Source organism: Nomascus leucogenys, chromosome 15 (assembly GCF_006542625.1).
Source record: "Nomascus leucogenys isolate Asia chromosome 15, Asia_NLE_v1, whole genome shotgun sequence".
Taxonomy (NCBI): Eukaryota; Metazoa; Chordata; class Mammalia; order Primates; family Hylobatidae; genus Nomascus; species Nomascus leucogenys.
Window position 1 is genome coordinate 45,742,404 of NC_044395.1, and position 14,505 is coordinate 45,756,908.

The 14,505-nt window shown below is 39.8% G+C and overlaps 1 pseudogene; it reads left to right on the forward strand.

Annotated features, from left to right (window-relative positions):
* The window catches only part of LOC100597880, a 74,009-nt pseudogene extending 60,948 nt beyond the window's left edge, over positions 1–13,061 (forward strand).
* Positions 13,062–14,505: the final 1,444 nt, after the last annotated feature.

Consider the following 14,505-nt stretch of genomic DNA (forward strand, 5'->3'; position numbering starts at 1 on the left):
ATCACAAGCATTCTTATACACCAATAATAGACAGAGAGCCAAATCATGAGTGAACTCCCATTCACAATTGCTTCAAAGAGAATAAATTAGTTAGGAATCCAACTTACAAGGGATGTGAAGGACCTCTTCAAGGAGAACTAGAAACCACCACTCAACAAAATAAAAGAGGGCACAAATCAATGGAAGAACATTCCATGCTCATGGATAGGAAGAATCAATATCGTGAAAATGGCCATACTGCCCAAGGTAATTTATAGATTCAATGCCATCCCCATCAAGCTACCAATGATTTTCTTCACAGAATTGGAAAAAAACTACTTTAAAATTCATATGGAACCAAAAAAGAGCCTGCATTGCCAAGTCAATCCTAAGCCAAAAGAACAAAGCTGGAGGCATCATGCTACCTGACTTCAAACTATTCTACAAGGCTACAGTAACCAAAACAGCATGGTACTGGTACCAAAACAGAGATATAGACCAATGGAACAGAATAGAGCCCTCAGAAATAATACCACACATCTAAAACTATCTGGTCTTTGACAAACCTGACAAAAGAAATGGGGAAAGATTCCTTATTTAACAAATGGTGCTTGGAAAACTGGCTAGCCATATGTAGAAAGCTGAAACTGGATCCCTTCCTTACACCTTATACAAAAATTAATTCAAGATGGATTAAAGACTTAAATGTTAGACCTAAAACCATAAAAACCATAGAAGAAAACCTAGGCAATACCATTCAGGACATAGGCAAGGGCAAGGACTTCATGTCTAAGACACCAAAAGCAATGGCAACAAAAGCCAAAATTGACAAATGGGTTCTAATTAAACTAAAGAGCTTCTGTGCAGCAAAAGACATCAGAGTGAACATGCAACCTGCAGAATAGGAGAAAATTTTTTCAATCTACTCATCTCACAAAGGGCTAATATCCAGAATCTATGAAAAACTCAAACAAATTTACAAGAAAAAACCTCATCAAAAAGTGGGTGCAGGATATGAACAGACACTTATGAAAAGAAGACATTTATGCAGCCAATAGACACACGAAAAAATGGTCATCATCACTCACCATCAGAGAAATGCAAATGAAAATCACATTTACTGGTATGTAAAAAAGTTGATGTCATAGAAGTACAAAGTACAATGGTAGGGCATCAGAGCTAGAGCTCAAGGGGAGTTTCAGTTATGTTAATCAGAGGATACACACTTAGATAGAAGGAATAAATTTCAGGAGACTTATTGTAGACCAAGTTGATTGTAATTGATGATGATATATTGTATTCCTGAGAAATAGAAAGTTATGTGTATTCACCAGAAAAATGATAACTATGTGAGCTTACGTATTTGTTAATTAGCTAGATTTGACCTTTTCAGAATGAATACACACTTTCTCCCTCACATAGGCTTCCAGAACACTGCTGCTCGGTCTGAATGTTTGTCCCTCACATAGGATTGCAGAACACTAATACAATGATCTGAATGATTGTCCTTCATGTAGGATTCCAGAACACTGCTGCTGGGGTCTGAATGTTTGTCCCTCACATAGCATTCCAGAACACTGCTGCTGGGTTATGAATGTTTTTCCCTCACTTAGAATTCCAGAACACTAATGCAATGATCTGAATGATGATCCCTCACATAGGATTCCAGAACACTGCTGCTGGGGTCTGAATGTTTGTCCCTCACATAGGATTGCAGAACACTAATGCAATGATCTGAATGATGGTCCCTCACGTAGGATTCCAGAACACTGCTGCTGGGTCTGAATGTTTGTCCCTCAGATAGGGTTCCAGAACACTACTGTGAGAGTCTCAATGTTTGTCCCTCATATAGGATTCCAGAACGCTACTGCATTGGTCCGAATATTTGTCCCTCACATTTTACATTACAAAAACATGCAATGTCATATGTCAATTAAAAATAAATATAAATAAAGTAATTTTAAATACACAGAAAAAAACAGACCACAGCAGCAGTGTTCTGGAATCCTATGTGTGGGACAAACACTCAGACCCCAGCAGCAGTGTTCTGGAATCCTACGTAAGGTATAAATATTCAGACCCTGGAATCAGTGTTCTGGAATCCTATGTGAGGGTGAAGGGGTGGCCTGCCCTTCCACACCTGTGGGTATTTCTAGCTGGTTAGGATGAGAGACTGAGAAAAGCAATAAGACACAGAGACAAAGTATAGAGAAACAACAGTGGGTCCAGGGGACTGGCGCTCAGCATACCAAGGACCTGCACTGGCACCAGCCTCTGAGTTCCCTGTTTTTATTGATTATTATTTTTATTATTTTAGCAAAAAGGAATGTAGTAAAAGAGCAGGGTGATAATAAGGAGAAGGTAAGTAAAAACCAGGTGAGCGAAAGAATCTATAGCATAATTAAGTTCAAGGGAAGGTACTATGCCTAGACGTGCACGTGGGCCAGATTTATGTCTCTCTCCACCCAAACATCTCAGCGGAGTAAAGAATCACAAGGCAGCATTACTACAAACATGTCTCACCTCCCACCATAGGGTGGTTTTTCTCCTATCTCAGTATTGAACACATGTACAATTGGGTTTTATACCAAGACATTCAGTTCCCAGGGGCAGGCAGGAGACAGTGGAATTCCTCTATCTCAAATGCAAGAGGCTTTCCTCTTTTACTAATCCACCTCAGCACAGACCTATTATGGGTGTTGGGCTGGGGGATAGTCAGGTCTTTCTCATCCCACGAGGCCATATTTCAGACTATCACATGGAGAGAAACCGTGGACAATACCCCGCTTTCAAGGGCAGAGGTCCCTGTGGCTTTCCACAGTGCACTGTGCACCTGGTTTATTGAGACTAGAGATTGGCAATGACTTTTACCAAGTATACTGCTTGTAAACATTTTTTTAACAAGGCACGTCCTGCATAGCCCTAGATCCCTTAAACTTTGATTTCATACAACACATGTTTTTGTGAGCTCCAGGTTGGGTCAAAGTGGCTGGGTCAAACTGGCTGGGGAGAAGCTACAAATTAACAACATCTCAGCAAAACAATTGTTTAAAATACAGGTCTTTTTCAAAATGGAGTCTCTTATGTCTTCCCTTTCTACATAGACACAGTAACAGTCTGATCTCTCTTTTCCCTAAAGAGGGACAAACATTCAGATCATTGCATTAGTGTTCTGTGATACTATGTGAGGGAAAAGCATTCAGACCACAGCAGCCGTGTTATGGAATCCTATGTGACGGACAAACATTCAGACCTTCGTAGCAGTGTTCTGGAATCCTATGTGAGGGAAAAACTTTCAGACCACAGCAGCCGTGTTCTGGAATCCTACCTGATGGGCAAACATTCAGACCCTTCTAGCAGTGTTCTGGAATCTTATGTGAGGGACAAACATTCAGACCACAGCAGAAGTGTTCTGGAATCCTATGTGAGGGAAAAGCATTCAGACCCCAGCAGCAGTGTTCTAGAATCCTACGTGAGGGACCATCATTCAGATCATTGCATTAGTGTTCTGCAATCCTATGTGAGGGACAAACATTCAGACCCCAGCAGCAATGTTCTGGAATCCTACATGAGGGACCATCATTCAGATCATTGCATTAGTGTTCTGGAATTCTAAGTGAGGGAAAAACATTCATAACCCAGCAGCAGTGTTCTGGAATGCTATGTGAGGGACAAACATTCAGATCCCAGCACAGTGTTCTGGAATCCTACGTGACAATCATTCAGATCATTGCATTAGTGTTCTGCAATCCTATGTGAGGGACTAACATTCAGACCCCAGAACAGTGTTCTGGAATCTTATGTGAGGGACAAACATTCAGACGACAGAAGCAGTGTTCTGGAATCCTATGTGAGGGACAAACATTCTGACCATGGCAGCGGTGTTCTGGAATCCTACGTGAGGGACAAACATTCAGATCATGGCAGCAATGTTCTGGAATCCTATCTAATCGACAAACATTCAGAATCTCCTAACAGTGTTCTGGAATCCTATGTGAGGAACAGACATTTAGACTCTCACAGCAGTGTTCTGGAATCCTATGTGAGGGCCAAACACAGATCACATTAGCAGTGTTCTGGAATCCTATGTAATGGACAAACATTCAGAACCTTGTAGAAGTGTTCTGGAATCCTATGTGAGGGACAGACATTTAGACCCTTACAGCAGTGTTCTGGAATCCTATGTGAGGGAGAAACATTCAGACCCTTGCAGCAGTGTTCTAGACTTCTATGTGAGGGACAGACATTCAGATCCCAGCAGCAGTGTTCTGGAATCCTAGGTGAGAGACAAACATTCAGACCCCAGTAGCAGTGTTCTGAAATCCTCTGTGAGGGACAAACCTTCAGACCATGGCAGCAGTGTTCTGGAATCCTATGTGAGAAAGAAACATTCAGACCCCAGCAGCAGTCTTCTGGAATCGTATGTGATGGACATTCAGAGCACAGCAGCAGTGTTCTGGAATTCTATGTGAGTGAGAAACATTCAGATCATTACATCAGTGTTCTGGAATCCTATGTAAGGGACAAACATTGAGACTCTTGCAGTAGTGTTGTGGAATCCTATGTGAGGGCCAGACACTCAGATCACAGTAGCAGTGTTCTGGAATCCTATGTGAGGGAGAAACATTCAGACCCCAGCAGCAGTGTTCTGGAATCCTATGTGAGGGACAAACATTCAGACCCTCGTATCAGTGTTCTGGAATTCTATGTGAGGGGCAGACATTCAGACCCCAGCAGCAGTGTTCTGGAATCCTATGTGAGGGACAAACATTCCGACCCTCATAGCAGTGTTCTGGAATTCTATGTGAGGGACAAACATTCAGACCCCAGCAGCAGTGTTCTGGAATCCTATGTGAGGGACAAACATTCAGACCCCAGCAGCAGTGTTCTGGAATCCTATGTGAGGGACAAACATTCAGACCCTCGTAGCAGTGTTCTGGAATCCTATGTGATGGGCAAACAGACCCTCGTAGCAGTGTTATGGAATCCTATGTGAGGGAGAAACATTCAGACCTCAGGAGCAGTGTTTGGTATCATATGTGAGCAACAAACACGCAGACCCCAGCAGCCGTGTTCTGGAATGCTGATTGGATCTATACTGTGAACCTCAGAAGTGTTCCTCTGTTTAATTAATTTTCCACGTTAGATGGAACATGACTAGAATCGGTTGCAATGGAAGGGGATAATTCCCTTCCCCTAGCTTAGTCTCTGATTATACTAGAGCAGATTAGGCTGAAGTTAAGTAGTTTCTCCTGTAGACAAGCCTTGTTAAGAACTGGGTGCTCTGGCATATTTCGAAATGGTTTCCTTTTTCCTTCTGAATGCTTGAAGCAGGAGGGGAATTTTCTCAGGTATTTGTCACAGGAGCCTGATGAAGCTCCATGAGACAATTTTACAGTATTGTGCCCCCATCCCACAATAACTCTATCTCTTTTTAGTTTTTACCACTTAGAGTTGTCCACGTGGATCCTCCAGCCATTCACCAGTTACGGTTTGAGTTTTTCTACTCCAGCACTGGTTCCAAAGTTGGTTTCAGTAGTGAGTCCATTTTCCTGTAAGCCATTAAGTCCTATATTCACTTCTCTGTCTCTGCAATCCTGGGGACAGTGGTTTGCCCTGTGTCCTCCCCTGAGTTTCAAATCTAGAAAGAATTGTTGATTTTTTAGTCTCTTCAGCTTTTTGTTTGTTGTTAAGATTCATTGTGTCATATTAATTTGTTGTTAAGTTTGTTATTAAAATTAATTATTGTAAAGTAATTATTGATTACTTCCAAGCTTCTTACATGCAGAAATAGGAACCTGGAATGTGTTTCTAAAACTATCTTCTCAATGCCTATGTGCAGAGTTAAAGGATTTTTTTCCACAGGACTATGATCATGATGAATTATATTAGTTGACTTCTGAATATTGAACTTTTCTTTATTAGTGGAATAAACTCAGGAAATTCCTTCTTGGTCTTCACAGTCTATTTCTCTTCCTGTGTAAATGTTAGTGTTTCTGTAGATTCTGTACTTGTTTCTTTTACTCTTTCATCTCTTATTTTCATTTGGTCTGATAGATTCAGGTACCATTGAAATTCTGGTAATTTCCAAATCTTTATCTTTAGTTTTGATCTCTCTTCTGAACCACTGGAGCCATATTCCCAATTGCCAGTTGGACATTCCCACGCATGGAAACTCAGATGTTTCACACATGATATATCCGAGTCTGTGTCACTTCTGGTTATCATATTCTTTTATTTTTTGCAAATTTCACTTCACAACATCAGTACCAAACTAGCTGGATCATGGCAGATAACTTGGAAACAAAACTCCCCTTTTTACCCACTGTACAGCAAATTGGTACCAAATCCTGTTTCTACATTTTTTTCCTTTTGAGAACTGCTTCCCTGTTGTGTATTCTTACACTCCATGTCCTGATGTAGGTGGTCATCTGTCTTCCTCTTTACTCTCTTCTGGCTTTCCCTTAGGCCCTTTCCCATTCTCTTTCTCAGGGATGGCTGTTAAAATGCCAATATTGTCATGTAACTTTTCTGTCCTTACTGGATCTCCTTATTTACATCTGCTTGTGAAGTGGCTGTGTGCACCCTGGGTGGATACAGCAATTTTTTGTCCCGTAGAAAGGAAATTTTGAAATGCCAGTGTATATGCTTTTAATTAAGTATACTCACCCTTTTGTATCCATAGGTTTTGCATCTGTGGATTCAGCCAACTTCAGATTGAAAATATTCCCACAAAAATAGATGGTTGTCTCTGTGCAGAGCATCTACAGAAATTTTTCTTGTCATTATTTCCTAAACAGTACAGTATAACAGCCATTTATGTAGCATTACATTGTCTTCAGTATTATATGTAATCTAAAGATATAAAGTTCAGTTGTGCATGGCTTACTGATGGGATTAATTTCTGAGAAATGCATCTTTAGGTAATTTCATTGTTTTGTGAACATCATAGTGTTACAAAAACCTATATGATATGTATATTTTTATTTATATGCTTTTGGTATATGGATAACCAGATGGCTCAGAGCCATTATTGACTATCATTTTCTGCACTTCATCTGCAATGCCAATATCAGGTTTCTGTGTATGTTTCATCATCATCTTATGGGATTATTGTGATATACATGTTTCATCATTGACTGAAATGTTATTATGCAGCTCATGACTGTATACAGGAGGATGTGCATAAGTTATATGCAAATATGAGACTAGTTTATATAAGAGAATTATCCAATCTGTGGATTTTGGTATCTGGGGGGTATCTTGCAATCAGTCCCCATGGATACTGAGGAAGTAATATAATGTAAAAATGATAGGTGCATAAGAATTTTTAAAATTAAGTCAAATATTTAAATGCAGAATCACTGCATAATCAATTCCTTAAATATTGCATGTAGCTTTCATCACTGCCCAGAATCATTCATCTAGGCATGGTGCTGTCCAGAGTTCCATTAAAGTGGTGTGTGTTCTCTTTGCCTTTGTGAGTAGACGTCTGATACTTTCTCATAGGCATGAGAATTCGTGGTTCATGTGGAAGAGCCAAACACCTGATTTTTCAGTAAAGTGGAACCTCATGATGCAAAATTAAAAAAATTTATTTTCTCCTTCTCTCTTCTCTTAGTCTGCATTGAGCTTGTATCTCAATGAGTTCACCTAAACATTATTCCCAGTATGTGTTTATACTTATATATTCATAACAAGATCATGAGCTCCTTTGAGGAATAGAATTTTATTCCTCTTTTTTTTGAGATATAGGGTCTCTGTTGGCCAGGCTGGAGTGCAGTGGTGTGATCATAACTCACTGCACTGTCAAATTCCTGGGCTTGAGCAATCCTTCAGCCTCAGCTTCCAGAGTAGCCAGGACTACAGGCATGCAGCATTATGCCTATTTTTTAAATTATTTTTGTAGAGAGAGAGTCTTGCATTTTGTTTATACTTTTATCCCTAGCAACAAGGGTGGTTCTAGGTCTATAAGGTGAACTGTGTAATATAATTTTATTAATTCATAAGTTATTACAGTGGAAGCATATTTCTACTGTGATTACTCTTTCTCCCACCATAAACAGTACAAAACAAACTACATCTTATGTAGAATACATATAAGACACATGGACACACAAAAGAGTGAATACCCAGATTCTTGTTCTTTTGACCCTGGGCTGATGCTTTGACTTGAGGAAAAATGTGTCATTACAGGGGTTGGTGTCCTTTGAAGATGTGGCTGTGCACTTCACCTGGGAGGAGTGGCAGGACCTGGATGATGCTCAGAGGACCCTGTACAGGGACGTGATATTGGAGACCTACAACAGCCTGGTATCATTACAGGAGTTGGTGTCCTCTGAGGAGGTAGCTGTGCACTTTACCTGGGAGGAGTGGCAGGACCTGGATGATGCTCAGGGGACCCTGTACAGGGACGTGATACTGGAGACCTACAGCAGCCTGATATCATTGGGTGAGTGAAATTTCCCAATAACTCCCAGGAATGTGTTCTGTTGTTGGTAAATATAGGAACCCTTTTAAGGTATAATAATATTTACTTGTAAGATTCCGGTTGATGAAAAATGTGTCATTACTCTGTAATGAAATATTCAAATTGGCTCCTTCATTGCACAGTCCCTGAAGCCCAGCTGTTGTCATTCTGAAAAGGATTTGACTTAGTGGTTTGACAAAGTCTTCCATTTTTTCTCATTACCAGGACATTGAATTACCAAACCTGAGATGATCTTCAAGCTAGAGCAAGGAGCAGAGCCATGGATACTACAAGAAGCCCCAAACCTGAGACTTTCAGGTCAGTCAGTGAATACTGGGCAGAGAGGCCTGGAGGAGTAATGCCCAGCAGATTTTTGTAGTGTTATCTTGTTTTCACCACTTTTTTCCCACCACCTGAAGACTGTTGGTCTGCATTAAATGTGCATTATATAGTCCAAAGGGGTAGCTCTCATGCATATATCCAAGTCTCTTATTTTTCTGAGTATCTTCTTCTATTTACCCCAAATCCAATCCCTGCCATCCTCTCCTTAGGCCTTTTTCTTTGTTATTTATTTTCTCTATTTCCCCCTTTTCCTCTATTCTGATGTGGTATCTTAAAAACTTTTTTTGGACATTCATGCATTTATTTATCCTTTGAATGTATCTTAAGCAGTTTTTAAGAATCAGTCATTATAACAGTGATGATGAAAATAGTGTTTCTTTTTAAGCTGTAGCTGTATTCTTCTTGTTTTTTAATTAAACAGTTGGTTCTCACTCTGTTTCTCAGATTGAAGTGCAGTGACATGATTGTAGTTCACTGTAACGATGAACTCCTGGGCTCAAGTGTTCCTCACACCCTAGCCTCTCAAGTAGCTAGGACTACAGGTCTATGCCAACACACACAGCTAATTTTTTATTGTTTGTGGAGATGAGGTCTTGTTCTATTGCCCAGGCTGGTCTCGAAATTCTGGCCTTATGTAATCCTGGTAGACCCCCACCTACAAAAAAAACATAGCAGCTGAGTATGGTGACATGGGTTTTTAATCCTAGTTTTTATACTTGGGAGGCTAAGGTGGAAGGATTGTTTCAGCTCAGGAGTTTGAAATTTCAGTGAGCTATGATAGCAACACTGCACTCCAGCCTGGGTAACAGAGTAATATCCTGTCTCAGAAAGATATTATGAAGCTGAGAAGGACCCATCATAGGGGCCTGGATAGGGTTGGTGCTGCACTTGGGAGGAGAACCAGAAGATTCTGGGTCTCAAGTCCAAAGAAACCAATTATTTCCTATTGAAGGGCTCAGATTTTTGTTTGAGAGTGGAGTTTATAGTTACCATTTGAAGATGAGAAATGTACAGGAAACTTCATTTTTATATAAAACTGTGTGACGTCTGAAACTCCAAAACACAAAATAAAACCCTTCAAAAATAGTGAATTATTAAACAGGGGTGTGTTAGTGGAGAGGGGCAGGGCTGATCTCAGAAGGAACAAGAAATCCACTTTTCAAAGATGATGGGCACAGCCTGAGTTGCAGAACCAATCCTTCAGATCACCAGTGTGGTTTTTTGACTGGAGCTTCTGTGCTTATTATGGTTCTGGGAAGCAGGGGATGTCATGTTTAAGTAAGAATTTGCCAGGATCTGTTTTTGTTTAACATGGGGAATAAGAGATTTTCTGCTTGGAAAACCTCCAGACACATAACCATTCTCAGGGAGGAGTGAAAGTTAACATATAGGCAAAATCCTGTCCAAAAGCTACTTCCATGCTTAGGAAACAGAAAAATGGCCGTGTCCTGTACCTGCCAGTTGCTGACCCAGGAAAAACTGGCTATCTTCAAAGAAGAATAATGAAAAAATAACAGCTATTAAAACAGCCACTATTGTTATATGAATAAATAGAAAAAAAGAGAGAAAACAAATGACAGATAATGAACACTTATTAAAACCTATGAGTAGGAAGTAGATGCATATTATTACCAAATAATTCTTTGTGAAAAAAAGAACAGGAAAACTTCAAAATGCAAAGAAAAGCTCAATTGAACATCAGGAAATATACTGATTTATTACATTATGTCAGTAGGAACGGGAACCATATGCATATAAAACCAATACCCATTATTAATTTTTATCAAATCTTACTCCACTGGGATAGGAAGTATTTCTTTTTACCTTTACACAAGCATTCTGTAAGACATGCTCATGTGTGGTTCATGGATACCTTTTTCTCATTTCAGCTGTCCAGATCATTGATGACCTCATTGAAAGGAGCCATGAAAGTCATGATAGATTTTTCTGGCAAATTGTAATCACCAACAGCAACACATCAACTCAGGAGAGAGTTGAATTAGGAAAATCATTTAATTTGAACTCAAACCATGTTTTAAATCTGATTATAAATAATGGAAACAGTTCAGGAATGAAGCCTGGGCAGTTTAATGTTTGCCAGAACGTGCTTTTCCCTATTAAGCCTGGTGAGACACAGTCTGGAGAGAAGCCTTATGTCCCTGATATAACCAGGAGATCTCATAGACATCATGAACATCTTACTCAGCATCACAAGATTCAAACTGTGCTGCAGCCTTTTCAATGTAATGAACAAGGGAAAACCTTCAACACAGAGGCAATGTTTTTTTATACATAAGAGAATTCATATAGGACAGACCTTTGGTAAATATAATGAATATGAGAAAGGCTGTAATAACTCAGGTGTTATTGTCCAAGGGATAACTCAGGTAGGACAGCCAACTTGCTGTAGAAAGTCTGACTTCACTATACATCAGCAAATACACACAGGGGAGAAACCCTATGAATATGTTGAATGTGAGAAACCTTCCATTATCAAATCAGACTTTATGATACAGCACAAGATGCCTGTTGAGGAAAAACCTTATGCCTGTAACTGTTGTGAAAATTGTTCAGCTATAAGTCCAGCCTCAGTATCCATCAGAGAATTCACACAGGTGAAAAGCCCTATGGATGCAATGAATGTGGAAAAACCTTTTACCATAAGTCATTTCTCACTTTACATCAGAGAACTCACACAGGGGATAAAGACTACAAATGTATTGAATGTGGAAAAACTTTTCACCGTAAATCACTTCTCACTTTACATCACAGAACTCACTCAGGGGAAAAGCCCTATCGGTGTAGTGAATGGAAAAACTTTTAGCCAGAAGTCATACCTCACAATACATCATAGAACTCACACCAGGGGAAAGCCCTCTGCATGTGACCATTGTGAAAAAGCATTTAGCCATAAGTCAAGGCTTACTGTCCATCAGAAAACACACATGAGGGAAAAACTCTATGAATGTAATGAGTGTGGAAAACCCTTTATTAATAAGTCGAACCTCAGGATACATCATTGAACACACATAGGGGAAAAACCCTATGATTGCAATGAATGTGGGAAAACTTTTCACTGTAAGTCATTCCTCACTGTCCATCAGAGAACTCATACTGGGGAAAAACCATATGCATGTAACGAATGTGGAAAAACATATAGCCACAAGTCATACCTTACAGTACATCACAGAACTCACACAGGGGAAAAACCCTATGAATGTAATGAATGTGGAAAATCCTTGTACTGTAAGTCATTCCTAACTATAGATCAGAGAACTCATGCTGGCAAAAAAACCCTATGAATGTAATGAATGTGAGAAAACCTTAATCAATAAGTTAAACCTTGGGATACACAAGAGAACCCACACAGGGGAAAGACCCTATGAATGTAATGAATGTGGAAAAACCTTTCATCAGAAGTCAAATCTCAGTATCCCTCAGGGAACTCACACTGGGTAGAAACTTTACATATGTAATGAATGTGGAAACATCTTTCATCACAAGTCATTCCTCACTGTACGCTGGAGAACTCACACGGGGGAAAAAACGTATGGATGTAATGAATGTGGAAAAACTTTTTGTCAGAAATCACACCTTATTATACATCAGAGAACTCCCACTGGGGAAAAGCCCTATGAATGTAATGAATGTGGAAAATCCTTTCATCAGAAGGCAAATCTTCAGAATCATCAAGGTATTCACACAGGGGAGAAACCCTATGAATGTAGCAAATGTGGAAAAATCTTCAGTCAGAAGTCAATCCTCACTGTACATCATAGAACTCATACCAGAGGAAAACCTTACCAATGTAATGAGTGTGGGAAAACCTTTTGTCATAAGTCAAACCTCAATATGCATCAGAGAACTCACTCAGGAGAGAAACCCTATGAATGTGATGAATGTAGGAAAATTTACCATAAGACAGTTCTCACCTTACATTAGAGAATTCACACAGGTGAGAAGCCATTTTAATATAAGGAATGTAGGAAAACCTTCTCCCAGAAGTCAAAACTCTGTACATCACAGAACTCACACAGGGGAAAAACCCTTTAGATGTAATGAATGTAGGAAAACTTTCTTCCAGAAGTCAGGCCTCAGTATACATCAGAGAACACACACAGGAGAAAAACCTTATGAATGTAAGGAATGTGGGAAAACCTTTTGCCAGAAGTCACACCTCAGCAGGCATCAACAAACCCGTATAGGAGAGAAATCTGACATAGCTGAGGCAAGCTATGTGTTCCCTCAAAATCACTCTTTTTTCCCTTGAACACACAACCTACACCTCTCCAGCTACTATTACAGATTTCTCCATGCTCAGTCTAGGAGAATATGGACACAAATGGTGACCATTACCTCCTGGCCTACCAACAAGAAGGTCTTAATCATGCTGTAACAGATGTTCTATCATGTAGGCTTTTTTTCCCATTTTTACAGCACACTTCCCACTTTAATGTCACAGATATGGCTGTTTTCCTAGAAGCTCATGTACCAATCTCTGCCAACTTCAAACATTTCTTCTGCAACTTCCTCACCTCTCTTCTCCTCCATAGAATTGAAGAGATTTAGGGCCTTTCTCAGGATTAGGCTTTGTCTCAAGGGAAGGTTGGGGCTGGTTTGATCTTCTATGCAGACCACGCAGACTTTCTCTGTATCAGTAAAAAGTCTGTTTTGTTTTTTAAAAATCATTCATGTGTTCACTGGAGTAGCACCTATAACTTCCTTCAGGAACTTTTTCTTTGCATTCACAACTTGGGTAGCTGATGCAAGAAGCTTAGCTTTGGCCTGTCTTAGCTTCCAACATGGCTTCTTCACTAATCTCAATGATTTCTACCTTTTGATTTGAAGTGACAGATGTGCACACTTCTTTTCACTTGAACACATGGTGGCCACTGCAGAGTGAAGTGGCCTAATTTCATTATTGTATCTTGGGTAATCTGGGGCTGGAAGAGAGAAGTAGAGAGGGAAATGACTAGTCAATGAAGCAGTCAAACGTAACATTTTTCCATCATGTTTGCTATCTTCCATAGAGTTCCAGCACCCTGAGACAATTCCAGTAGTAACATCAGAAATCACTGATCACAGATCATCATAACAGATGTGATAACTAAAATATTTGAAAGATTGTGGGGATTCCCAAAAGATGTGACACAGGTGTGAAGTGAGCACACGGTGTTGGAAAAATGGTGCTGATCAGACTTGCTCAGCACTTCCTGGCCACAAATCTTTAATTTGTTAAAAAGGTGATGTTGCCAAGCAAAATAAAGTGAAGCTCGATAAAGTGAGGTGTGCCTCTATTTTGATGGGCTCTAACAATTTGTCTTTTCATTGGTGCATTTAGACCAGTGACATTCAAAGTGATTATACAGTTGGATTAATTTTGCCATATCATTTTCCATTCACTCCTATTGTTCTTTGTTCTTGCTTTGCCCTCCACTCTTTTTCTGCCTTTTATGGAGTTGATGATTTTATATGATTTTTGTTTCCTCTCATTGCCTTTTTTTAATTGAGACAGTCTCCCAGGCTGGAGTGCAGTGGTGTGATCATGGCTCCCTGCACCCTCAACCTCGTGGGTTCAAGTGATCCTTCCACCTCAGTCTCCCAATTAGCTAGGACTACAAGTATGTATTTAGCTAGGACTACAAGTATGCAATTAGCTAGGACTACAAGTATGCAATTAGCTAGGACTGCAAGTATGCAATTAGCTAAGAATA